The sequence below is a fragment of the Oncorhynchus masou genome, chromosome 31, assembly GCF_036934945.1.
Source record: "Oncorhynchus masou masou isolate Uvic2021 chromosome 31, UVic_Omas_1.1, whole genome shotgun sequence".
Classification (NCBI taxonomy): domain Eukaryota; kingdom Metazoa; phylum Chordata; class Actinopteri; order Salmoniformes; family Salmonidae; genus Oncorhynchus; species Oncorhynchus masou.
The window spans coordinates 21,943,344-21,957,121 of record NC_088242.1 but is presented as its reverse complement, the minus strand read 5'-3'; the positions used below and the strand labels follow the sequence as shown (position 1 = coordinate 21,957,121).

Sequence of the window (13,778 nt, the reverse complement as noted above, 5' to 3'; positions counted from 1 at the left end):
GATTATATTTTTCCAACACTCCTAGGCCCAAGTTAGGCCTGCAGTACAGCACAATACAGTAATTTAACACATGCTTTACCTTACCACACACTTCTACACTGGGCTCAATGTACAGCATGGGTGGATTTCCCAAAGCTGAAACCCACTCCTGTACAATAATATATCTTTAAACGTAAAACTGCAATGCAATACAATACAGTGGAGGCAGGGTGAGTAGAACAGACAATGGAATTCAAATACACTAATAATAGCATTATAATTGCAGTGAGGGTGGGAGAGCAGTGAGGTTTGAAGGGCAAATGCACAAATGTTCCATCTTACGTGGAAATCCATGTTAAAGTAAAAAGGAAACAGTAATCAACACTAATCGTTTTGATCTCTAGCTGTTATAAATTAGGGGGAAGCAGTCAGATGCAAAAAGAGAGATGTTGAAATAATGCCTTTAAACGTTTCACAGTCGAGTAATCAGCTTGTTGTGGCTCTACAGTGCATCCCAAATTGGAAACCTATTCCCAATAAAGTGCATTACTTTAGACCAGAGCACTATAGGAAATAGGGTGCCATTTGGGATGCAACCAACATCTCAGTAGAGACAGACACTTCAGCTTATTAACCAACAAACAGCCAGACAGACACTTCAAATCAAATCAAACTGTATTAGTCACATAAGCCAAATAAAATAGGTGAAAAGCTTACTTACAAGGTCCTAACCAATAATGCAGTTCACATTTTTTAAATAATAATAATAAATAAATACGGATTAGAATAAGAAATAAAAGTAACAAATAATTAAAGAGCAGCAGTAAAATAACAATAGCAAGACTATATACAGTGGCAGAGTCAATGTGTGGGGCACCGGTTAGTTGAGGTAATATGTACATGTGGGTAGAGTTATTAAAGTGACTATGCATAGATGATAACAACAGAGAGTAGCAGCGGTGTAGAAGAGAGGGGACAATGCAAATAGTCTGGGTAGCCATTTGATTAGGTGTTCAGGAGTCTTATGGATTGGGGGAAGAAGCTGTTTAGAAGCCTCTTGGACCTAGACTTGGCGCTCCAGTACCGCTTGCCGTGTGGTAGCAGTGTGGTAGCAGTCAATTACTAGGCTGGCTGGAGTCTTTGGCGATTTTTACAGCCTTCCTCTGACACCGCCTGGCATGGAGGTCCTGGATGGCAGGGAGCTTGGCCCCAGTGATGTAATGGGCCGTTCGAACTACCCCCTGTAGTGCCTTGCTGTCTGAGGCTTGGCAGTTGCCATACCAGGCAGTGATGCAACCAGTCAGGATGCTGTCGATGTTGCAGCTGTAGACACTTTTGAGGATCTGAGGACCCATGCCAGATCTTTTCAGTCTCCTGAGAGGGACTAGGTTTTGTCATGCCCTCTTCACGACTGTCTTGGTGTGCTTGGACCATGTTAGTTTGTTGATGATGTGGACACCAAGGAACTTGAAGCTCTCAACCTGCTCCACTGCAGCCTACCACTGTTGTGTCATCGGCAAACTTAATGATGGTGTTGGTGTCGTGCCTGGCCGTGCAGTCATGAGTGAACAGGGAGTACAGGAGGGGGCTGAGCACGCACCCCTGAGGGGCCCCTGTGTTGAGGATCAGTGTGGCGGACATGATGTTACCTTCCCTTACCACCTGGGGTTGGCCCATCAGGAAGTTCAGGATCCAGATGCAGAGGGAGGTGTGTAGTCCCAGGGTCCTTAGCTTATTGATGAGCTTTGAGGGCACTATGGTGTTGAATACTGAGCTGTAGTCAATGAATAGCATTCTCACATAGGTGTTCCTTTTGTCCTGGTGGGAAAGGGCAGTGTGGAGTGCAATAGAGATTGCATCATCTGTGGATCGGTTGGGGCGGTTGGAGTGGGTTGTGGGTTGGAGTGGGTCTAGGGTTTCTGGGATAATGGTGTTGTGAGCCATGACAAGCCTTTCAAAGTAGTTCATGGCTACAGACGTGAGTGCTACGGGTCGGTAGTCATTTAGGCAGGTTACCTTAGTGTTCTTGGGCACAGTGATATGGTGGTCTGCTTAAAACATGTTGGTATTACAGACTCGGACAAGGAGAGGTTGAAAATATCAGTGAAGACACTTGCCAGTTGGTTAGAGCATGCTCGCAGTACACATCCTGGTAATCCGTCTGGCCCAGCGACCTTGCGAATGTTGACCTGTTTAAAGGTCTTACTCCCATCGGCTGCGGAGAGCGTGATCACAGTCTTCCGGGAACAGCTGGTGCTCTCATGCATGTTCCAGTGCCATTTGCCTCGAAGCGAGCATTGAAGTAGTTTAGCTCATCTGGTAGGCTCGTGTCACTGGGCAGCAATCCCTTTGCAGTCAGTAATGGTTTGCTAGCCTTGCCACACCCGACGTGCGTCAGAGCCAATGTAGTATGATTGGATCTTAGTCCTGTATTGACGCTTTGCCTGTTTGATGGTTTGTCGGAGGGCATAGTGGGATTTCTTATAAGCTTCCGTAAGCAGGAATCAGGAGAATAGAATTTTGGTCAGATTTGCCAAATGGAGGGCGAGGGAGAGCTCTGCGTGTGGAGTAAAGGTGGTCCAGAGTTTTTTCCCCCTCTGGTTGCACATTTAACAGAAAATTGGTAAAATGGATTTAAGTTTCCCTGCATTAAAGTCCCCGGCTACTAGGAGCACCACTTCTGGTTGAATGTTTTCTTGTTTGCTTATGGCAGAATACAGCTCATTCAATGCTGTCTTAATGCCAGCCTCTGACTGTGGTGGTATGGAAACAGCTACGAAAAATACAGATGAAAACTCTCTAGGTAGATAGTGTGGTCTACAGCTTATCATGAGATACTCTACCTCAGGCGAGCAATAGCTCGAGACTTCCTTAGATATCTTGAACCAGCTGTTATTTTCAAAAATACATAGCCCGCCGCCCCATGTCTTACCAGACGTCGCTGTTCTATCCTGCAGGTCCAGAGTATAACCAGCCAGCTGTATGTTTAGGGTATCTTCGTTCAGCCACAACTTCGTGAAGCATAAGCTATTACAGTTTTGAATGTCCCGTTGGTAGTTTAATCTTACGCGTCGGTCATCTATTTTATTCTCCAAAGATTGCACGGTCCTGTTCCCGAGAAAGCAGTATGTCGTTCGCATCAGGCTCGTCAGACTCGCTAATGGATAAAAAGGATTCTGCCAGTCCATGCTGAGTAATCGAAGTACTGACTTCCAGAAGTTATTTTCAGTCATAAGAGATGGTACTGGCAAAATGATGTACAATATAAGTAAAAAAAAAAGTTACAAAAAATGCTAATAAACAAACTAAAAAACCCAATCGGTTGGGAACATGTAAAACGTCTGCCTTCTTCTCAGGTGCCATTATTACTTATTTACCAACAAACAGCCAGACAGACACTTCAGCTTATTAACCAACAAACAGCCAGACAGACACTTCAGCTTATTAACCAACAAACAGCCAGACAGACACTTCAGCTTATTAACCAACAAACAGCCAGATAGACACTTCAGCTTATTAACCAACAAATAGCCAGACAGACACTTCAGCTTATTAACCAACAAACAGCCAGACAGACACTTCAGCTTATTAACCAAGCTTTTGTTAAAAAGGTCTCCTGGACAACTGCACTACATTAATTTAAGCCAGAAAACTCAGTAGGATATGAGCACGTCTTCTTGGGCATTTCATGTGTATTGCATGTGTTATCCATTTCATGTGTATTGCATGTGTTATCCATTTCATGTGTATTGCATGTTATCCATTTCATGTGTATTGCATGTGTTATCCATTTCATGTGTATTGCATGTGTTATCCATTTCATGTGTATTGCATGTGTTATCCATTTCATGGGTATTGCATGTGTTATCCATTTCATGTGTATTGCATGTGTTATCCATTTCATGTGTACTGCATGTGTTATCCATTTCATGGGTATTGCATGTGTTATCCATTTCATGTGTATTGCATGTGTTATCCATTTGATGGGTATTGCATGCTATCCATTTCATGTGTATTGCATGTGTTATCCATGTCATGTGTATTGCATGTGTTATCCATTTCATGTGTATTGCATGTTATCCATCTCATGGGTATTGCATGTGTTATCCATTTCATGTGTACTGCATGTGTTCTCCATTTCATGTGTATTGCATGTGTTATCCATTTCATGGGTATTGCATGTGTTATCCATGTCATGTGAATTGCATGTGTTATCCATTTCATGGGTATTGCATGTTATCCATTTCATGTGTATTGCAAGTGTTATCCATTTCATGTGTACTGCATGTGTTATCCATTTCATGGGTATTGCATGTTATCCATTTCATGTGTATTGCAAGTGTTATCCATTTCATGTGTACTGCATGTGTTATCCATTTAATGTGTATTGCATGTGTTATCCATTTCATGGGTATTGCATGTGTTATCCATGTCATGTGTATTGCATGTGTTATCCATTTCATGGGTATTGCATGTTATTCATTTCATGTGTATTGCAAGTGTTATCCATTTCATGTGTACTGCATGTGTTATCCATTTCATGTGTACTGCATGTGTTATCCATTTCATGTGTACTGCATGTGTTATCCATTTCATGTGTATTGCACGTGTTATCAATTTCATGGGTATTGCAAGTGTTATCCATTTCATGTGTATTGCATGTGTTATCCATTTCATGTGTATTGCACGTGTTATCCATTTCATGTGTACTGCATGTGTTATCCATTTCATGTGTATTGCACGTGTTATCCATGTCATGTGTATTGCATGTGTTATCCATTTCATGGGTATTGCAAGTGTTATCCATTTCATGTGTATTGCATGTGTTATCCATTTCATGTGTATTGCATGTGTTATCCATTTCATGGGTATTGCATGTGTTATCCATTTCATGTGTATTGCATGTGTTATCCATTTCATGTGTACTGCATGTGTTTTCCATTTCATGTGTATTGCAAGTGTTATCCATTTCATGTGTATTGCATGTGTTATCCATTTCATGGGTATTGCATGTGTTATCCATTTCATGTGTATTGCATGTGTTATCCATTTCATGTGTACTGCATGTGTTATCCATTTCATGTGTATTGCATGTGTTATCCATTTCATGTGTATTGCATGTGTTATCCATTTCATGTGTACTGCATGTGTTATCCATTTCATGTGTATTGCATGTGTTATCCATTTCATGTGTATTGCATGTTATCCATCTCATGGGTATTGCATGTGTTATCCATTTCATGGGTATTGCATGTGTTATCCATGTCATGTGTATTGCATGTGTTATCCATCTCATGGGTATTGCATGTGTTATCCATTTCATGTGTATTGCAAGTGTTATCCATTTCATGTGTATTGCATGTGTTATCCATCTCATGGGTATTGCATGTGTTATCCATTTCATGTGTATTGCATGTGTTATCCATGTCATGTGTATTGCATGTGTTATCCATTTAATGTGTATTGCATGTGTTATCCATCTCATGGGTATTGCATGTGTTATCCATGTCATGTGTATTGCATGTGTTATCCATTTCATGGGTATTGCATGTTATTCATTTCATGTGTATTGCAAGTGTTATCCATTTCATGTGTACTGCATGTGTTATCCATTTCATGTGTACTGCATGTGTTATCCATTTCATGTGTATTGCACGTGTTATCAATTTCATGGGTATTGCAAGTGTTATCCATTTCATGTGTATTGCATGTGTTATCCATTTCATGTGTATTGCACGTGTTATCCATTTCATGTGTACTGCATGTGTTATCCATTTCATGTGTATTGCACGTGTTATCCATGTCATGTGTATTGCATGTGTTATCCATTTCATGGGTATTGCAAGTGTTATCCATTTCATGTGTATTGCATGTGTTATCCATTTCATGTGTATTGCATGTGTTATCCATTTCATGGGTATTGCATGTGTTATCCATTTCATGTGTATTGCATGTGTTATCCATTTCATGTGTACTGCATGTGTTTTCCATTTCATGTGTATTGCAAGTGTTATCCATTTCATGTGTATTGCATGTGTTATCCATTTCATGGGTATTGCATGTGTTATCCATTTCATGTGTATTGCATGTGTTATCCATTTCATGTGTACTGCATGTGTTATCCATTTCATGTGTATTGCATGTGTTATCCATTTCATGTGTATTGCATGTGTTATCCATTTCATGTGTACTGCATGTGTTATCCATTTCATGTGTATTGCATGTGTTATCCATTTCATGTGTATTGCATGTTATCCATCTCATGGGTATTGCATGTGTTATCCATTTCATGGGTATTGCATGTGTTATCCATGTCATGTGTATTGCATGTGTTATCCATCTCATGGGTATTGCATGTGTTATCCATTTCATGTGTATTGCATGTGTTATCCATGTCATGTGTATTGCATGTGTTATCCATCTCATGGGTATTGCATGTGTTATCCATTTCATGTGTATTGCATGTGTTATCCATGTCATGTGTATTGCATGTGTTATCCATTTCATGGGTATTGCATGTGTTATCCATTTCATGTGTATTGCATGTGTTATCCATTTCATGGGTATTGCATGTTATCCATTTCATGTGTATTGCATGTGTTATCCATTTCATGTGTATTGCATGTGTTATCCATTTCATGTGTATTGCATGTTATCCATTTCATGTGTATCAACTCCTCAGCCGTTCCAGACTAAACCCAGACGCACATCACAGTGGACTAGCAGCAGTGGTGGGAGAGATCCAAGAATACAATAGCATAGCAGTGGAATGGAATCAATGCTGAGTGTTTGAAGTCCAAACAGACAGGTCACGACTCTAATCCGCTATAGTTAATGGATGTTGCTGTCTGCTGCCCAGTGTTCAGAACCCACCACCAGAGAGAACAGACTGGTCAGGATGTTTCTGTCTGCTGCCCAGTGTTCAGAACCCACCACCAGAGAGAACAGACTGGTCAGGATGTTTCTGTCTGCTGCCCAGTGTTCAGAACCCACCACCAGAGAGAACAGACTGGTCAGGATGTTTCTGTCTGCTGCCCAGTGTTCAGAACCCACCACCAGAGAGAACAGACTGGTCAGGATGTTGCTGTCTGCTGCCCAGTGTTCAGAACCCACCACCAGAGAGAACAGACTGGTCAGGATGTTTCTGTCTGCTGCCCAGTGTTCAGAACCCACCACCAGAGAGAACAGACTGGTCAGGATGTTTCTGTCTGCTGCCCAGTGTTCAGAACCCACCACCAGAGAGAACAGACTGGTCAGGATGTTTCTGTCTGCTGCCCAGTGTTCAGAACCCACCACCAGAGAGAACAGACTGGTCAGGATGTTGCTGTCTGCTGCCCAGTGTTCAGAACCCACCACCAGAGAGAACAGACTGGTAAGGATGTTGCTGTCTGCTGCCCAGTGTTCAGAACCCACCACCAGAGAGAACAGACTGGTCAGGATGTTTCTGTCTGCTGCCCAGTGTTCAGAACCCACCACCAGAGAGAACAGACTGGTCAGGATGTTGCTGTCTGCTGCCCAGTGTTCAGAACCCACCACCAGAGAGAACAGACTGGTCAGGATGTTGCTGTCTGCTGCCCAGTGTTCAGAACCCACCACCAGAGAGAACAGACTGGTCAGGATGTTGCTGTCTGCTGCCCAGTGTTCAGAACCCACCACCAGAGAGAACAGACTGGTAAGGATGTTGCTGTCTGCTGCCCAGTGTTCAGAACCCACCACCAGAGAGAACAGACTGGTCAGGATGTTTCTGTCTGCTGCCCAGTGTTCAGAACCCACCACCAGAGAGAACAGACTGGTCAGGATGTTGCTGTCTGCTGCCCAGTGTTCAGAACCCACCACCAGAGAGAACAGACTGGTCAGGATGTTTCTGTCTGCTGCCCAGTGTTCAGAACCCACCACCAGAGAGAACAGACTGGTCAGGATGTTGCTGTCTGCTGCCCAGTGTTCAGAACCCACCACCAGAGAGAACAGACTGGTCAGGATGTTTCTGTCTGCTGCCCAGTGTTCAGAACCCACCACCAGAGAGAACAGACTGGTCAGGATGTTGCTGTCTGCTGCCCAGTGTTCAGAACACACCACCAGAGAGAACAGACTGGTCAGGATGTTGCTGTCTGCTGCCCAGTGTTCAGAACCCACCACCAGAGAGAACAGACTGGTCAGGATGTTTCTGTCTGCTGCCCAGTGTTCAGAACCCACCACCAGAGAGAACAGACAGGTCAGGATGTTGCTGTCTGCTGCCCAGTGTTCAGAACCCACCACCAGAGAGAACAGACTGGTCAGGATGTTGCTGTCTGCTGCCCAGTGTTCAGAACCCACCACCAGAGAGAACAGACTGGTCAGGATGTTGCTGTCTGCTGCCTAGTGTTCAGAAAACACCACCAGAGAGAACACACAGGTCAGGATGTTTCTGTCTGCTGCCTAGTGTTCAGAACCCACCACCAGAGAGAACAGACTGGTCAGGATGTTTCTGTCTGCTGCCCAGTGTTCAGAACCCACCACCAGAGAGAACAGACTGGTCAGGATGTTTCTGTCTGCTGCCCAGTGTTCAGAACCCACCACCAGAGAGAACAGACAGGTCAGGATGTTGCTGTCTGCTGCCCAGTGTTCAGAACCCACCACCAGAGAGAACAGGCTGCTCTTGTGATCCTCTGGACCAAAGGCAGTGTGACATTTCCACACGAGCCGGAGGAATTGTGGCACCATGGTTGCCTTCCGAATGACACCCTATTCCCTTTATAGCGCACTACTTTTTACCAGGGCCCATAGGGAATAGGGTGGCATTTGGGATGCAGACCATGATACCGCAGGCTCTGTAAAGGGGTATAGCCTTAGGCACCCTCTGGCAGCTCCCGCCCTCCTGCCTGCCTCTCCAATCCATTTCACAGGTTGGGTTCAGAGCAGCTGGGACCCCCTGGGTGAAACCTCCACGCAGGCAGAGAGAGCGGAGTGAGGAGAAGAGATTAAATCAGAAACTCATTGATTTCCTAAAAAGGTCAGCACTGCTTTCAGAGCATTGTCATTCTATCTGGAACAGTGAGGTTGAATAAGCCAATAAAACAGCTCTACTGCCTGCCAGCTCCCTACCAGCTCCCAGCTCCCTGAGGCCAATCAAGGCAGAGCAGGAGGGCTGGTGGTAGGGCTGAGGAGGAGAAGGGGGAGGATGCTGCTGCGGAGGGCTGGGGATAGCAGAGGAGGTCTGGGGAGGGAAAGAGAGGGAAGGGGGAGCGCGGGGGAAAGCAAATGAGGACTGGGTGAGAGCTGGGGAATACTTGGTGTGCAGGGGAGGGCTGGGTAAGACTGGTGAGAGCTGGGGAATACTTGGTGTGCAGGGGAGGGCTGGGTAAGACTGGTGAGAGCTGGGGAATACTTGGTGTGCAGGGGAGGGCTGGGTAAGACTGGTGAGAGCTGGGGAATACTTGGTGTGCAGGGGAGGGCTGGGTAAGACTGGTGAGAGCTGGGGAATACTTGGTGTGCAGGGGACGGCTGGGTAAGACTGGTGAGAGCTGGGAATACTTGGTGTGCAGGGGAGGGCTGGGTAAGACTGGTGAGAGCTGGGGAATACTTGGTGTGCAGGGGAGGGCTGGGTAAGACTGGTGAGAGCTGGGGAATACTTGGTGTGCAGGGGAGGGCTGGGTAAGACTGGTGAGAGCTGGGAATACTTGGTGTGCAGGGGAGGGCTGGGTAAGACTGGTGAGAGCTGGGGAATACTTGGTGTGCAGGGGAGGGCTGGGTAAGACTGGTGAGAGCTGGGGAATACTTGGTGTGCAGGGGAGGGCTGGGTAAGACTGGTGAGAGCTGGGGAATACTTGGTGTGCAGGGGAGGGCTGGGTAAGACTGGTGAGAGCTGGGAATACTTGGTGTGCAGGGGAGGGCTGGGTGAGACTGGTGAGTGCTGGGGAATACTTGGTGTGCAGGGGAGGGCTGGGTAAGACTGGTGAGAGCTGGGAATACTTGGTGTGCAGGGGAGGGCTGGGTAAGACTGAGGAGAGCTGGGAATACTTGGTGTGCAGGGGAGGGCTGGGTAAGACTGGTGAGAGCTGGGGAATACTTGGTGCGCAGGGGAGGGCTGGGTAAGACTGGTGAGAGCTGGGAATACTTGGTGTGCAGGGGAGGGCTGGGTAAGACTGGTGAGAGCTGGGGAATACTTGGTGTGCAGGGGAGGGCTGGGTAAGACTGGTGAGAGCTGGGAATACTTGGTGTGCAGGGGAGGGCTGGGTAAGACTGGTGAGAGCTGGGGAATACTTGGTGTGCAGGGGAGGGCTGGGTAATACTGGTGAGAGCTGGGGAATACTTGGTGTGCAGGGGAGGGCTGGGTAAGACTGGTGAGAGCTGGGGAATACTTGGTGTGCAGGGGAGGGCTGGGTAAGACTGGTGAGAGCTGGGGAGGAAAGGAGAAAGGGAGGCCCTCCATGAGGGGATCAAGGTGCATCCAGCCAGGCTGAAGACCTGCTCTGATTGTGCCTGCTGCTGAAGCCTGCTGGTCCCTGCTGGGTGCTGGGAGGTGGAGAGGCTTTGATTTGCATCCCAAATGGCACCCTATTGCCTGTATAGTGCACTACGAACCCTGTTCGAAAGTATTGCACTATAAAGGGAACAGGGTGCCATTTGGGATGAAGCCTGAGCCTCAGCCCATATTGTAACTTGGCACTGGCAGGCGGTGTAAGGAGTGGCACTGGGTTGGATTAATTAAAGAGTGGGAAGAAGGCTGGGGTGCTCGGGACCATGCCCAATCTGGTGTTGTGGCTATGGATGCCCACATCTGACTTCGAGGCAGATTAAAAGGCAGAGAAAGACTATTTATTTCTATTTTGCAAAACACATGAACAGGTGCGTAAGCTACACTCCAGAGGTGGTACATCTTTGCACTGGCACACATGCAGCATGCTGATGCAGTTGGACTCATTGTGCAGAGGTAAAATAAAACGCATGAAAGTAGCAATGCAGCAGAGTTAGCACACAGCGGAGTATCAAATTAAAAGTAATGAGGATCTCTTATTCCCATGTTACCTCCCAAAATACACCACAGCAGCAACTGCATCTGCATCACTATCAGCATCTAACTGGCATACATTAACCAGGCAAATTATGATTATATTGCATTAACAAGGCAAATTATAATTATGATTATATTGCATTAACAAGGCAAATTACAATTATGAATATATTGCATTAACAAGGCAAATTGTAAATCATAAATTGAATGACTGTGCATGTATACACAGTCACAGTGTTCACAACCAAACTGTGAAATAAGGACTTGCATAACAAAGAGAGAACAAGAGCCGTTTCTGTGTTATTCATCAAGTTATTCTTAAAACAACAACGCTCCTCTCTACGACAACAGTCATCAAGATAACAGCAAGCACAATGAAACTCCCAGAATTCCTTTTGATTCGCGCAGATGAAAGTGTTAGTAAATTAGGCTGAATGTTCTACAGACACGAAAGAGGAAAGGAGAGAGGGAAGAAAAGTGGATTAAACAGACAAAGGGGGCTGTAAGCAGTGTGGAGTTGAGAGAGAGAGAGAGAGACAGAGAGAGAGAGAGACAGATAGAGACGTAGAGAGAGAGAGAGAGAGAGAGAGAGAGAGAGAAAGAGATTGGCTCGCTATGAGATGTAATTTTCAGGCCCCATTCCCTCCGATCCGACCCAAACTCTCCTGGCTCCTGTCACCAACAACAGAAAGCCTTCTCTTCCAGCAGTAGGAAGCAGTACCCCCTGTTAAGATAACAGGGCTTTTAAAAAGCCCAGTTTAGAGAAATAAATAATTCTGTATGGTGTACAAACACACAGCAGTATATACTGTACCTTCAGAAAGTATTCATACCCCTTGACTTATTCCACATTTTGTTGTGTTACTGCCTGAATTGAATTTAACATTTTCTCACCACCTACACACAATACCCCATAATGACAACGTGAAAACATGTTTGTCAAAATGTTAGCAAATTTATTGAAAATTAAATACAGAAACATCTAATTTATATAAGTATTCACACCCCTGAGTCAATACATGGTCGAATCACCTTTGAGTCTTTCTGGGTAAGTCTCTAAGAGCTTTCCACACCTGGATTGTGCAACATTTGCCCATTATACTTTTCAAAAATATTCTTGTTGATCATTGCTCGACAACCATTTTCAGATCTTGCCATATATTTTCAAGCAGATTTAAGTCAAAACTAGCTTGGTTACTCAGAAAACTTCACTGTCTTCTTGGTAAGCAACTCCAGTGTAGATTTGGCCTTGTGTTTTAGGTTATTGTCCTGCTGAAAGGTGTTTTCCACTACCAGTGTCTGGTGGAAAGCAGACTGAACCAGGTGTTCCTCTAGGATTTCGACCCGTTCTTAACTCCATTCCGTTTATTTTTTATTCGGAAAAACTTCCCTCTCTCTAACGATTACAAGCATACCTATTTTAATTTTAATTTTTTCTTTATTTAACCAGGCAAGTCAGTTAAGAACAAATTCTTATTTTCAATGACGGCCTGGGAACAGTGGGTTAACTGCCTGTTCAGGGGCAGAACGACAGATTTGTAGGGTTTTGAACTCGCAAACTTCCGGTTACTAGTCCAACACTCTAACCACTAGGCTACCCTGCCGCCCCAATAAAATTATGCAGCCACCACTATCCTTGAAAAAGAGTGGTACTCAGTAATGTTTTGTATTGGACTTGCCCCAATGATAACACATTGAATTCAGGACAAAACGTTAATTGCTGTCATATTTTTTTTCAGTCTTTTTTAGTGCCTTGTTACAAACAGGATGCATGTTTTGGAATATTTGTATTCTGTACAGGCTTCCTTCTTTTCACTCTGTCAATTAGGTTAGTATTGTGACCTAACTAAGTTGCTAATCTTTCCTCAATTTTCTCCTATCACAGCCATTAAACTCTGTAACTGTTTTAAAGTCACCATTAGCCTCATGGTGACATCCCTGAGTGGTTTCCTTCCTCTCTGGCAACTGAGTTAGAAAGGACACCTGTATCTTTGTATTGACTGGTTATATTGAAACAAAAGGATATTCAATGTCTGTTTATTTATTTATTGTTTTCATCTACCAATAGGTGTCCTTCTTTGCTAGGCTGAATCTAGACTTTGTGGTTGAATCTGTGTTTAAAATTCCCTACTCGACTGAGGTACCTTACAGATAATTGTATGTGTATCATGTATCATTGTATCATGTCAAACATTATTATTGCACACAGAGTAAGTCCGTGCAACTTATTATGTGACTTGTAAACACATTTTTAGTCCTGAATTTATTTAGGCTTGCCATAACAAATGGGTTAAATACTTATTGACTCAAGACATTTCAGCTGTTCTTTTTTTATTAATTGGTTAACATTCTGAAAACATAATATCAGTTTGATTGTGTTGTGTGAAGTATTGTGTGAAGGCCAGCGATAAAACAGCTCAATTTAATCCATTGTAAATTCAGGCTGTAACACAACAAAACAGGGAACATTTCAGAGTGTAAATACATTCTGAAGGCACTGTAGAAGACGGTTAATGATACAACCAGGCTAAATCACGAGGATGAGAGTGGTAAACTGCACCCTAGTGGTGAATGTTGGACAATGCGTTTCACACCCAATCCCTTTCACTCTGTAGACACTTAAGGAATAAAACTAATTTTTCTAATTCAATTCAAGCCTGCACTGCCCAGCCACAGTAGCCCATTACAGTGCAATGACTGTAGCTTTCAATGATCAAGTTACTGAGAGATAGACTGAAGAGAGAGAGAGTGGGAGAGAGATAGACTGAGGAGAGAGCGAGCAAAAGAGCGAAATAGAGACTGAGGAGAA

General features: G+C 44.4%; 1 protein-coding gene across 1 annotated transcript in view; it reads right to left on the bottom strand.

The window, feature by feature from the left end:
• Positions 1-13,778, bottom strand: part of tanc2b (tetratricopeptide repeat, ankyrin repeat and coiled-coil containing 2b) — a 136,725-nt gene that overhangs the window by 85,784 nt on the left and 37,163 nt on the right.